A 13,266-nucleotide genomic window follows, 5' to 3' on the forward strand; every position below is an offset into this window, starting at 1 on the left:
CTGGATTTGAACTCAGGTCTTCCTGAATCCAAGGCCAGTGCTTTATCCACTGTGCCACCTAGCTGCCCCTCTGCCCATCCTTTCTATGTCAACTCCATGACCCTGCTTCTTCAGTTGTTCTTCCAAACCCTGAGTCTCTCCTTGGTTCTGAGATAGCTCCTCCCTTTTACCTTAGAGCATGATTAAGTCTCTCATTAAATGGCTTTGTTTAATTCAAGGAGGTATACAGGCCCTATTTACATTTTGTAATGTAATCTGACTCAATCAAGAAGGGTTCTTACCTAACAAAAGGTAAAAAAAATTTTTTTGGTCTGGCAAGGAGGATTAAGTGACTTGCCCAAGGTCACACAGCTAGCATCAAGTGTCTGAGGTCAAATTTGAACTCAGGTCCCCCTGAATCCAGGGCTAGCGCTTTATCCACTGGGCCACCTAGCTGCCCCTAGGTAAAATTATTTTTAAGTGAAATCAGATAATCAATGGAGCCCCAGGCTTGCACATCAATCCACAATCATTTATTAATAGCCCTATTTACTTTACTCTTTGCTAGGCTCTGGGGTTACAAAGACAAATCTATCCGAGATACATTATTTGTTAATGGTTTATATGAATCTGCTTGAAGAGAGATCCTGAGCTGCTGAGATTCTTTTCTTGGTGAACCAGAAAAGATTTCTTCCCTCCAGCAATTCAACTTACATTTTGTAGTAATTATGAAACACGAGATGGCATTCCCCAGCTGTGGTGAAAACAGAAGGACCTAGCTTAGGTCAGGGTTTTCAGAGTGACTAAAGAGAGAGCTCAGTGTTGGCGTAAGGCACGCAACCATAAAGGAAGCAGCTTTTAAAAACTCCTTCCAGTCTGGTCTACTAAGAAAAAGGGATACATTTCTTTATCTGGTTAACAAAAAAGACAGCCTCCCTCTGAGCTTGGCCTATTACGGATTCCATCTATGCATCCAGCTCCCAATTCTGCCTTCTCTGGGGAATTAAATATATTAAGTATATTTTGATTAAGTGTTCTTTTTTTTTTTTTTTTTTTGCAGGACAATGGGGGTTAAGTGCCTTGCCTAGGGTCAGTCACATAGCTAGTAAGGGTCAAGTGTCTGAGGCTGGACTTGAACTCAGGTACTCCTGAATCCAGGGCCGGTGCTCTATCCACTGCGCCACCTAGCTGCCCCTATATCTTTTGAACTCCCTAAACCTAGAATGAAAAACAAATGTGGGGGCCAAAGACGAAGCTTGTTTCCGGTGGCCACAAGGCCTCAGAGGGGAGAAGGCCTCATGGCTTCTCCTCTTACAATGTGGTCTCTCACTAGATACAAAGGGTGAAGGAGATGACACTGGGAATAGAGAAGCTTAAAGAGCTGAGACAAGAGAGAGATGGTACTGATTGATGTGGGATGGAATTAGGGTCAAATTGATCATGAGTCTTCCCAAAAGAATTACAAGACTCAGTGACTCAGTTTCCCAAGTTTTATTGCAAAATACTGGGGGTGACCACAGGGAGAGAAGCAGAATAGTGGAAAGGTATCTCTCAAATAAGGAAAGATAGAAAATTATGTTTATGGTATGGATAAATTGATTATCAGTCTCATTATAATAATCTCCACTTTAGGGAGGTACAGGGGAGGGCTTATCCTAATTTGGAGTTCCTGGGGTCCTAAGCCAACCCAAGGCAGGTACCTTTTTTCATAGAGGTGTGTTTTGGGGTTTACACATCATAAGGGAACAAATTTGGCCTTTTCTGCACATGTCTCTTTCTGATTCCCATGCCCAGTTTTCCAGAAGAAGAAGAAGAAGGGTGTCGTGGCTTCCTTTTTCTTCTTTCTTTTTTTTAGTATTTGGTGGCTTCCTTTTTCTAAAGAGATTGTAACTTTAAGCAAGTGTGTGGGGGTAAATGTTTAACAACCGGCTCTCCTCCCCTCCTCAAAAAAAAACAAAACAAAAGAAAACATTATATACACTGTAAGTTGACTGCTTTAATAACATGTTCTCCATCATTTGCTTTTTTTCCCCCAGGGCAATGAGGGTTAAGTGACTTGCCCAGGGTCACACAGCTAGTAAGTATCAAGTGCCTGAAGCTGGATTTGAACTCGGGTCCTCCTGACTCCAGGGCTGGTGCTCTATCCACTGTGCCACCTAGCTGCCCCCCCACCCCAATCACTTTCTTAAATCTAGACAATCACCTGATTTATAGCCTTTGCCAATTTTGTAGGTGTAAATGATCATCCTGAAAATTTAACAACCAACTTCAGGGAGGCAGTTTGAGCTAGCTCAGAGTACACCAGTACTTCCCTCTCTCTCTCCTTTTTCTTATCCATTTGGGTCATTTCTCTACTCATGAACCTTCAGTGGCTCCCTACTGCCCATGCACGGAAGTTCAAACTCCTCTCGTATGCAACTGCCCTGCCCTGCCCCAACTCCCAACCTCATGTTACCAAACCTTTCTTCTTCCTCCCTCTACTCTTTAGCTAAGCTCCTCCATGCTCTGTCACCCAAACAGCTCCAACTCTCAGGCTGCTGTTTGTCCCTGAAATGCCCTCTTTTCATTTCCTCAACAGTGGAATTCCTACCCAATCATTAAAGGCCAACTTAAATATTTGAAAATTCCCAGCAGGCAACTTTCCCTAATCCCTCCCCACTCCCCCACCCCAACAACTTTCCCCCCTGAACTGTTGTTCCTTATTTTTCTAATGCACAGACCATGCAATATTGCAGAGTCATATATTGCATAGTTTTCCTCTGAGCTCTAACAGAGCCTGCCTTCCTGCCCACCTGTCTGCCTATCTGTCTGTGTCTGTGTCTGTGTCTGGGAGGGGGTGTTTCTTCTTCCTTAAAGCCTCCATGGGGGGGGGGGTAGCTAGGTGGCGCAGTGAATAGAGCACCAGCCCTGGATTCAGGAGGACCTGAGTTCAAATCCGGCCTCAAACGCTTAACACTTACTAGTTGTGTGACCCTGGGCAAGTCACTTAACCCCCATTGCCCCGCAAAAAAAAATTAAATTAATAAAATTTTTTTTAAAAGCCTCCATGGGGGTGAAGGCAGGTATCTCTGGGGGTGGACCACCCCTTTCTCTGGCATGACTGCACAATCAGGTATGGACCTTCTTGTGGGCTGACCCTCTCTTCCTACCGTCCTCTGTGCCACCCCACCCTCCAGACCCCATCCCAGGTGACAGGACTTATAGGTAGCACTCTACCATTTGGAGCTGTCATGGGGCGCAGAGCACCCCAGAATTTCTCTGGGGCACACCGAGGAATCTTCTCCTTGAGAAACTAAACCAGAGGACAGATAACGCCTAGAGGAACCAAATCGGACTGAGCTAGCTTGGGATTCCTACCCTTCATTCCGGTCTCCCTTATCCTGGGGAGATAAGTTTGGGTGTGGCTTCGGCCTTTGTGTCCTGAAGAGGGATCCGTAGCCACCCCTCACCCAATTCCTCTAGTCACTACTAGTGGGGGATGGTCCTCCACTCCTCACCCAATTCCCCCAGCTACCACCAGTGGGGGATGGTCCACCTTCATTAAAGGAACTTTTCACGGGCAGATGGTCCACCCCCATCAGTCCTCTATAAAAGTACCTTCCAGTCTCCTGTTCGAGGAGATTTGGTACCTCTGAGCCATGTGCTTTATGCCAAATCTCCCCATGAAAAGTCCAAGGATTTCTTTCATGGTTTCCCTCCCCCCACCCTTCCCTTCCCTTGCTCCTAAATAAACTATCACCTTGTTCTAACTATGTTTTGTGTGCAAGAGGGTGTCATTCTTTAAAGAGGAATTCCCAAGAACCCCAACCCCAAACCGTACCCCATTTTCCCACTATAACAGAGCCAACTTGGGGATCTCAGGAATCCCTCAACAAAAATGCCCCTTCACCAGCTTCACTCACACTAGACTGGGGATTGAACTCTTTCTCCACTGGGTTCTGACCTTTTCCTACTCCTATCCTGTCCAATCCCCCCAACCCTGGGGCTTTGAGGTTTGGGAACAGTTTAGTAAGCACTGGTTATAGCACATCAAAATGCTTATTGAATAGGCTTGGTGTAGGAGGCATCCCAAATCAGGCTGAGTTGAATTGCATTGAATTTCCTGGAATATGAACCCTGATCTTCAGTCACATGCTAATTCACTGTTCCATGCTATCTCTCTTACTCAATAGTTGGGGGTTTTTTGGTTGTTGTTCTGTTGTAATCACAGCAACAGAGCCTAAGGCATATGTCCTGTCCCTCACCCACAGCCCCCTACCTCTGCAAGGAAGGGGTAGGCCAGCACCTTCTCACCTGACTTTGGGGCCAAGTTCAGTCACTAGCAATAAGTCACCTTCTGTGGGGGGAGTTTTGTTCATTCAGTTTACATTGTTGTCTTAGTCAAGATCCATAAATGGCTAAATAATGATTGGGCAATTGAGCATGTTGGGAAATCCCCAGGAGGTCAGGTTACTCAGTTGAAAGTCTTCGTACTCACCCCCTTGCTCTTCCCTTTCTTTGCTCACTGTGGAGAAAGAAATGTGGAAGCCCCTACTAATTAAGATCAATACTATGGAACATAAATTTATAATATTGGTCTCTAGGGGGAAAAGAAAGAGCAAAGGATGAGAGGAGCAAGGAAGCCTTGATCTTTTTTTATTTATTTTTATTTTTTAATTTTTGCAGGGCAATTGTGACAGGGCAAAGTGACTTGCCCAGGGTCACACAGCTAGTAAGTGTCAAGTGTCTGAGGCCGGATTTGAACTCAGGTACTCTTGAATCCAGGGCTGGTGCTTTACCCACTGCACCACCTAGCTGCCCCAGAAGCCTTGATCTTTAAGGAAAACTTCCTCATAATTAGAGCTGGCTCTGAGCATAGTGGCCTGCCTCAGGAGGCTCCCATTAATACATCCTAGGAACCTGGCACAAGAACTGGAAGGGACCTCGAGTCTGCCTGGCTCCAACTCTCTCACTTTGCAGGGGAGGAAACTAATGTCTCCATTTCTGAATGGGGAAGTGACTTGCCCACGGCAGACAGCTAGTGGACAGAAGAGTCTTTGAGCCCAGCTCCCTAACTCCAATTAATTCCACTGTCCTATGCATTATGTCCTCTTGTTCAGTTCACCATGAATTTCCCTGGCCAGGAGAGGCATTTTTGTTGTTGTTGTTCTCTTTCTTTTTCTTTCTTTGTTTCTTTGTTTCTTTCTTCCTTCCTTCCTTTCTTTGTTTCTTTCTTTCTCTCTTTTTCTTTCCTTCCTACTTTCTTTCCTTCTCTCTTTTTCTTTCCTTCCTTCTTTCTTCGTTTCTTTCTTTCTCTCTTTTTCTTTCCTTCCTTCGTTCCTTCCTTTCTTCCTTCCTTCCTTCCTTCCTTCCTTCCTTCCTTCCTTCCTTCCTTCCTTCCTTCCTTCCTTCCTTCCTTCCTTCCTTCCTTCCTTCCTTCCTTCCTTCCTTCCTTCCTTCCTTCCTTCTTTCTTTCTCTCTCTCTCTCTTCCTTTCTTTCCTTCCTCCCTTATTTCTTCCTTCCTTCCTCTTTCTTCCTAACATTCATCTTTTTAAAACTTTCATTCCCCCAATTTTCTCCCTTCCTCCTGTCTTAGCAATTCTATAACTAAATTGTTGAAGCATTTTTAAAAGAAGTTGTATTTTTTCAATTATATGTAAAAACAATTTTTAACATTCATTTTAAAAAAATCAGAGTTCCAAAATTCTTTTTTCCCTCACCCCTCCCATTGAGAAGGCAAACAATTTGATATCAATTATACAGGTGAAGACATACAAAACATTTTTTTTATATTAGGCATATTGCAAAACATAAAAAGAAAGAACCATTAAGAAAGTGAAGGGCAGCTAGGTGGCACAGTGGATAAAGCACCAGCTGTGGTAAGATAATGCAATGTGGCAGACTGATTGGGATGGGCCACACCTGGCCTGTCCTGAGCGACCGTTGATGTCAGCAGGAGAAACCACTCTCCACAGGCAGTTTGAAGGACCTCCCCTTTTGGGGGAGGAAGAGTAAACGCTCACTGAGGGGAGCTCAGCCTCTTTCCGGAGTCACTTTCCTTCCGGTGGTGTAAGCTGCAGGAGCAGGCAGAAAGAGGTTTTTTCCTGGCAGTTTGTCCTGCAAAGCTGTTTCCCATTGAAGCTATGGACCCCAGGTGGTAAGTTAACATAGGAGCCCTGCCCTGCTCTTTTGAATTAGCTGAACTAGAAGGGAGTTTGGGGATTGTATAGACTTAGGTTAGAGTTAGGGGATTATCCATTTTTCTTTTTCCCTATTCCCTTGTCTTTGACTTTATTAATTTCACCTTTGCTGTTTATTTTGTTCCCATTAATAAAACCTGATTCATTTGTGGCAAAGAGGCTGTTAGGCTCCTTTCTTCTTGGCCTGGGAGAAATATCTAAAAGGGCAGTTCGGAGGGGAGGGAGCTTTGGACCTAGAGGTCCCTCATTATTTGTGGGACCCCAATATTACAGTGAGCCACTCAGTTAACTCTCCCTATATTAAATTTGGCCCACACAGAGCCCTGGATTCAGGAAGATCTGAGTTCAAATATGGCCTCAGAAACTTGATACTTGCTAGCCATGTGACCTTGGGCAAGTCACTTAACCCTCTTTGCCCTCCCCCCCCCCAAAAAAAAAAGTGAAGAAAATTATGCTTCAATTTGTCCTTAGAGTTCATCAGTTTTCTCTCTGGAGACTGACAGCATTTTTCTTTCTTTTTCTTTTTTCTTTTTCTTTCTTTCTTTTTTTTTTTTAGTGAGGCAATTGGGGTTAAGTGACTTGCCCAGGGTCACACAGCTAGTAAGTGTTAAGTGTCTGAGGCTGGATTTGAACCCAGGTACTCCTGACTCCAGGGCCAGTGCTTTATCCACTGCGCCACCTAGCTGCCCCAACAGCATTTTTCATCATAAGTCCCTTGGAATTGTCTTGGATCATTGTCTTGATCAGAGTAGTTAAGTCTTTAATGGTTGACAATTGTTGCACTATTGCTGTTATGGTGTACAGTGACCTTTTGTTTTTGTTTACTTCACCTTTGCATCAGTTCATGAAATTCTTCCTAGGTTTTTCTGAAACCATCCTGCTCATCATTTCTTTTTTTTTTTTTAAGTGAGGCAATTGGGGTTAAGTGACTTGCCCAGGGTCACACAGCTAGTAATTGTTAAGCGTCTGAGGCCGGCTTTGAACTCAGGTCCTCCTGACTCCAGGGCCAGTGCTCTATCCACTGTGCCACCTAGCTGCCCCCCTGCTCATCATTTCTTATAGCATAATAATATTCCATCATAAACTTGTTCAGCTATTCCCCAATTGATGAACATCCCCTCAGTTTCCAATTCCTTGCCATCACAAAAAGAGCTTCTGTACTTTTGTACTTATACGTCCTTTTGCTCTTTCTCTGATCTCTTTGGGATACAGACCTAGGAGTGGTATTGCTGGACCATAGGGTATGCATAGTTTTATAGTCCTCTGGGCCTAGTTCCGGAGGTCTTTAAGTAAAGGCTAGACAACAAAGTGTCAGGGAGCTTTTATAGCAGATTCCTGGCCAGGTACAACTTAGAATAAATGACTCTTGTGGTTCCTGCCATCTCTGAAATTCTATGATTCTGTCAGGACTCAGAACTTTGGGATGACACAGAAAACCCTGCGTGGTCCCTTGGTGTCCCACCTTTCTGATGGAGGTATCTGGCTGGGCAAGTTTAAAAGGAATGACTCTGGGCAGCTAGGTGGTACAGTGGATAGAGCACCAGCCCTGGAGTCAGGAGTACCTGAGTTCAAATCCAGCCTCAAACACTTAACACTTACTAGTTGTGTGACCCTGGGCAAGTCACTTAACCCCAATTGCCTCACTAAAAGACTCTCTGACTCTCTGAAACATGTAGCCCATACCTTTCTCTCTCTGGTTTTTGTTTTGTTTTGTTCAGGTTTGCTTTTTTTGGTGGGGCAATGAGGGTTAGTTGATTTGCCCAGGGTCACACAGCTAGTAAGTGTCAAGTGTTTCAGGTCGGATTTGAACTCAGGTCCTCCTGATTAGAGGGCCAGTGCTTTATACATTGTGCCACCTAGCTGCCCCCTGTCTCTCTGTTTTTCTGTCTGCCTCTCTCTGTCTCTGTTATTCTCTCTCTCTCTCTCTCTCTCTCTCTCTCTCTCTCTCTCTCTCTCTCTCTTATCTCTGTGTCTCTGGGTTTCCCTCTGACTGTCTCTATCCCTGTCTCTCTGTCTCTATTTCTCTCTGTTCTCTCTGTCTCTGTTTTCTCTCTGCTTTTCTGTCTCTTTTTCCTTCTCTCTGCTTCTATCTGTTTTTTGTTTTTGTTTTTTTAGTGAGGCAATTGGGGTTAAGTGACTTGCCCAGGGTCACACAGCTAGTAAGTGTTAAGCGTCTGAGGCCGGATTTGAACTCAGGTACTCCTGACTCCAGGGCCGGTGCTCTATCCACTGCGCCACCTAGCTGCCCCTGTCTATCTGTTTTTATGTTTCTGTTTCGGTCTCTGTTGTTCTGTCTCGGTCTCTCTGTGTGTCTCTGTCTCTTTTTCTCTCTAACTCAGAGAGATGCCTGAGGCACAGAGAATTTTAGCAATTTGCCCATGGTCACACAGCCAGTAGATGCCAGACTCAGAACTCAGATCCAGGATTCCAGAGCCAGCTTTGACCAGGCTTTGCCATGCTGCCTCTCACATAAAACACACTAACAATAAAATGAAAACAAGAGAATCCCCCTTCTCCTCCCCTCCCCACCAGCTCTCCTTGAAGATATGTCTCAGACACTGAGATTCATCTCTTTCTGGACGTTCTTTCTGTAGCCATGGACATTTTGTAATGAATCACTCGATAGGGTGACTCCCTGGCTCTCTCTATTAGTCTCCACCTTGGGCATCAAGCTTCACCAAAGAAAAGGCTTCCTTCTTTCCCTTACCCAGCTGTGGGCAACGCCCTGGGCACTGGCCAGCTATGGGCATAACAACAAATGGGGGGGGGAGGGGGGAAGGGGGAGCTGGGAGGGACACTCGTCAGGGCTCAGAACCCGGCCTGGGAGAGGCTTGGCAGGCTCCTTCTCTCCCTCTCCCGATTCCTTATTTGAAGAACACAGCACAGGGGCCTGATCTTTAAATGGTCTTGCAGGCTTCCCCTGGCAAGCAGCCTACACCACCCCACCCTCTCTTCATGCCCTTCATGGGTACAGCAATCTGCTCTCAGAGAAAACCTGCTCTGTTTTCCTTGCAGCCCAGCACAGACTTAGTCTTTTCTTTCCTTCTAGTTCTCCTTCCTTTCTCTCTTTCCCTCTCTTTCTTTCTTTCTTTCTTTCTTTCTTTCTTTCTTTCTTTCTTTCTTTCTTTCTTTCTTTCCTTTCTCTTTTTCTTTCTCTCCTTTTACCCTTCCTTCCTCTCTCTTTCTTTTTCTTTCCTTCTTTTCTCTTCTTTCTTACTTTCCTTATTTCCTTTCTTTTTTCTTTCCTTTCTCTTTCTTCTTTCATTCCTCTTTCCTTCCTTATTCTTTCTCTCCCTCTTTCTTTTTCTCTTCCTCTTTTTTCTCTTTCTCTCTTTTCTTCCTTCCCTCTTTCTTTTTTCTTTCCTTACACTTTTCTCCCTCTTTCTCTTTTTCTCTTCCTTTCTTTTTCTTCCCTCCTCTTTCTTCCTTTTCGCTTTCTTTCTTTCCTTCTTTCCTCTTTCTTCTTTCCTTCTTTTTCCTTTGCTTTCTCTTTCCTTTCCTCCTTCCCTGCCTCCTTCCTTCTTTCCTGTCTCTCTGCCTCTGTTTCTCTGTCACTCTCTGTCCATCTCTCTCTGTCTCTCTGTCTCTGTGTGTGTCTCTCTCTGTCTCTGTCTCTCTGCCTCTGTTTCTCTGTCACTCTCTGTCCATCTCTCTCTGTCTCTCTGTCTCTCTGTGTCTCTCTGTCTCTCCCTCTCTCTGTCTCTGTGTGTCTCTGTCTCTGTCTCTCTGCCTCTGTTTCTCTGTCACTCTCTGTCCATCTCTCTCTGTCTCTGTGTGTCTCTCTGCCTTTGTCTCTCTCCCTCTGTCTCTGTGTGTGTCTCTCTCTGTCTCTGTCTCTCTGCCTCTGTTTCTCTGTCACTCTCTGTCCATCTCTCTCTGTCTCTCTGTCTCTGTCTCTCTGCCTCTGTTTCTCTGTCACTCTCTGTCCATCTCTCTCTGTCTCTCTGTCTCTGTCTCTCTCCCTCTCTCTGTCTCTGTCTCTCTGCCTCTGTTTCTCTGTCACTCTCTGTCCATCTATCTCCCTCTCTCTGTCTCTGTGTGTCTTTCTCTGTCTCTGTCTCTCTCCTTTCTTTCTTTCTTTCTTTTTCCATCCAAGAAAATTCTGTTGTCAGGGGAAGAGGGTGCTGTCACTTTGGCCCAAAGCAGCCCATAACACGGGGTATAATTCAGGACGGATCACTCTGTTGGGTCCAGTCGATCAGTCCAAGAAGCATTAGTTAGATGCTATGCGCCAGTACCGTGACGGAGATTGAAGAGACAAAGATCAAAGCAAAACATTTCCTGCACTCAAGGAAGTTACATTCTACTAGTCACAAGGTCACTGGCTATTACCTTTGGGGGGGGTGAGGCAATTGGAGTTAAGTGACTTGCCCAGGGTCACACAGCTAGTAATTGTCCAGTGTCTGAGGTCCGATTTGAACTCAGGTCTTCCTGACTCCAGGGTCACCTAGCTGCCCCTGATTATATAACCTTGACCAAGTCTGAAAATCAGAATTTTGAGGGATGAGAAGACCCGTGGTTTCATTTTTGCAAGTAACTACTGGGTTAAAAACAAACAAACAAATAAAAAACATTCCACTGAGGCATATGGGGAACTAATCATTTAAGAGCTGTCTGTAGCACTGAAAAGGTAAGTGACTTGTCAAGAGTCACACAGGTATTATATGTTAGAAGCAAGACTTGAACCCAGGTCTTCTCAACTCCAAGGCCAACCTTTTAGAGATCCTTGTACCATGTGGCTTCTTTCTTGTGAAACAATATAATGATGTGGGCTAGAATTTGGGGTCAAATTGATTGTGAGTCGTCCCAAAAGAATGACAAGACTCAGTGACTCAGTTTCCCAAGTTTTATTGCAATACTGTGGGTGACCACAGGGAAAGAACCAGAAGAGTGGAAAAGTATCTCTTGAATAATGAAAGGAAAGACAGTTATATTTATAGTATGGATAAATTGATTATCAATCTCATTAAAATCTCCACTGGGGAGCTCCAAAGGAGGGCCTGTCTTACTCATTATAATATTCTCCACCTAGGGGTGTTACAAGGGAGGGCTTATCCTAATTTGGAGTTCCTAGGGTCCTATGCCAACCCACGAGGCAGGGACCTTTTTCAGTGGAGGTGTGTTTTGGGGGTTTATCCATCATAAGGTGAATCTGGGGACAAATTTGGCCTTTTCTACACATATCTCTTTCTGATTCCCATGGCTAGTTTCAAAATATAATCATTTTTCTTTAGAATTTTTATAGCTTTGTCATTTCCTTTATTGTTATTTTTACCTGGCTCGTTTTGATCCGTTATGGATGCTGATCACTGTGGGTACGAGAACCTAGCATTTTGACTTGTAAGTTATCCATTAACTGGGGCGTAACTCCCTTTTTAGAGCTAATATCTGAATTCAAGCTTGGGTCTTGGGTTTTTCTGTTAACCCTTTTTTGCCTCCTACATCAATAAGAGGAAGAGACAGTGTGGTTCAGGGGAAAGTATGTGGTAGAATCAGAAGCCCTGTGTTCAAAGCCCAGCTCTCTTACTTGATACTTCTGTGATTCGTGGCCAAGTTGCTTCTCGGAGAGATTTGATTATTTGGCATCTGAGGTCTCCCACAGCTCTTAGTCTTGGATCTCCTGATTTTGTGTTTTCCCTAGCCCTGAAAACCAGACCTGTTAGCACACTCAACACTGGAGAAGGCCTTGGCTGCCCAATGGTATCATCACCTTGGATTGACCTTGGAGTCCGCTAAAAAGCCCAGGCCATTTTCTTCCTCACCTGTAACAACATCCTAAGGCTCTCTGGAGACCAAGTGTGGGTCCTCGCAAGGAGAATGAATCCACTTGTTGTAGGCACTCAGCCTGAGAATGAAGGGTGCTGCTTGTTGAGACCTCCTCTAACCCGTCAGCTCCAGCGAGAGGTATATCGTGCCTCACATTCATCCTGCCATCCACAAGGCAACTGAGGCCTCCCCACACCTCTTGCCATCTTCCTGCCATAGGCCCAGTACCTACCTCCTCCTCCTCTACCCAAACTGTGACATTCTACCCTTTTCTCTGAGAAGAGTCATCTAATTGACGTTACCATTGCAACCCGCAGGAAAATCGACTCATCCTCCCTGTGACTCATCAGGCCCAAATCCCTTCCCTACTATGTCACCAGTCTGTCTCATTCTACCCTAAGGTTTTGTTTTGTTTTGTTTTCCTAAGGTTTTTTAAAAGTAACAAGTAGGTCATTGCTCACTAGTATATGAAAGTTTGCTGGTAAAAGTTTAACAACAGCTTTTTAAAACCGGCAGCCTCCCTCAAAACAGAACAGGATTTATTTTATTTTATTTTATTTTATTTATTTATTTATTTTTTTAGTGAGGCAATTGGGGTTAAGTGACTTGCCCAGGGTCACACAGCTAGTAAGTGTTAAGTGTCTGAGGCCAGATTTGAACTCAGGTACTCCTGACTCCAGGGCCGGTGCTCTATCCACTGTGCCACCTAGCTTCCCCCAGGATTTATTTTAACAAGAATGAACTTAAAAAAAGAAAAACACAAACAGGATCAGTAGGATCAAGGGAAAGGAAATAAAATGGGGAAAGGGGAATTATATAACCTGAAAAAATACCACCAACCAGGAATCAGCTGAGATACAGAGCCCTACTCCTGTCGCCTTCCAGCTTCCAGCTAGAATAGTGACTTCTCCCCGTTCCCCGAAACCCCACACAGCCCCCAACCAATTGTCTGGCCACTCTGACAGTCACATGACTGCCCTCACTAGGCTTCCAATTATTATAATTTTGCCAGGCCCATGTAGGTGTCGGCAAGTGGTGATGACGTGAGGTGCCAGTGCCATGGCAATGGCTACAAGCAGTGGGTGGAGCACCTTGTGGTTTGCTGAGCCCCAGGCCAGTGCGTGCCAAGGCATAAAAACCTCAAACAACAATTAATTCTTTACACAGGGTAGACTTTTAAGTTCAATGTTACATTTCCCCCCCATCATTTTCTCAATTCTATACCATTGACAAAACAGTAAATCAGAAATATAAATGTTCACATTGAAAATTTAAGCTCTAGAATGTAAACTGCTGGAGAGCAAGGGACTATTACATTTTTGTATTCCCAAGACCTAAACA

The sequence above is a fragment of the Dromiciops gliroides genome, chromosome 1, assembly GCF_019393635.1.
Source record: "Dromiciops gliroides isolate mDroGli1 chromosome 1, mDroGli1.pri, whole genome shotgun sequence".
NCBI classification, from domain to species: Eukaryota; Metazoa; Chordata; class Mammalia; order Microbiotheria; family Microbiotheriidae; genus Dromiciops; species Dromiciops gliroides.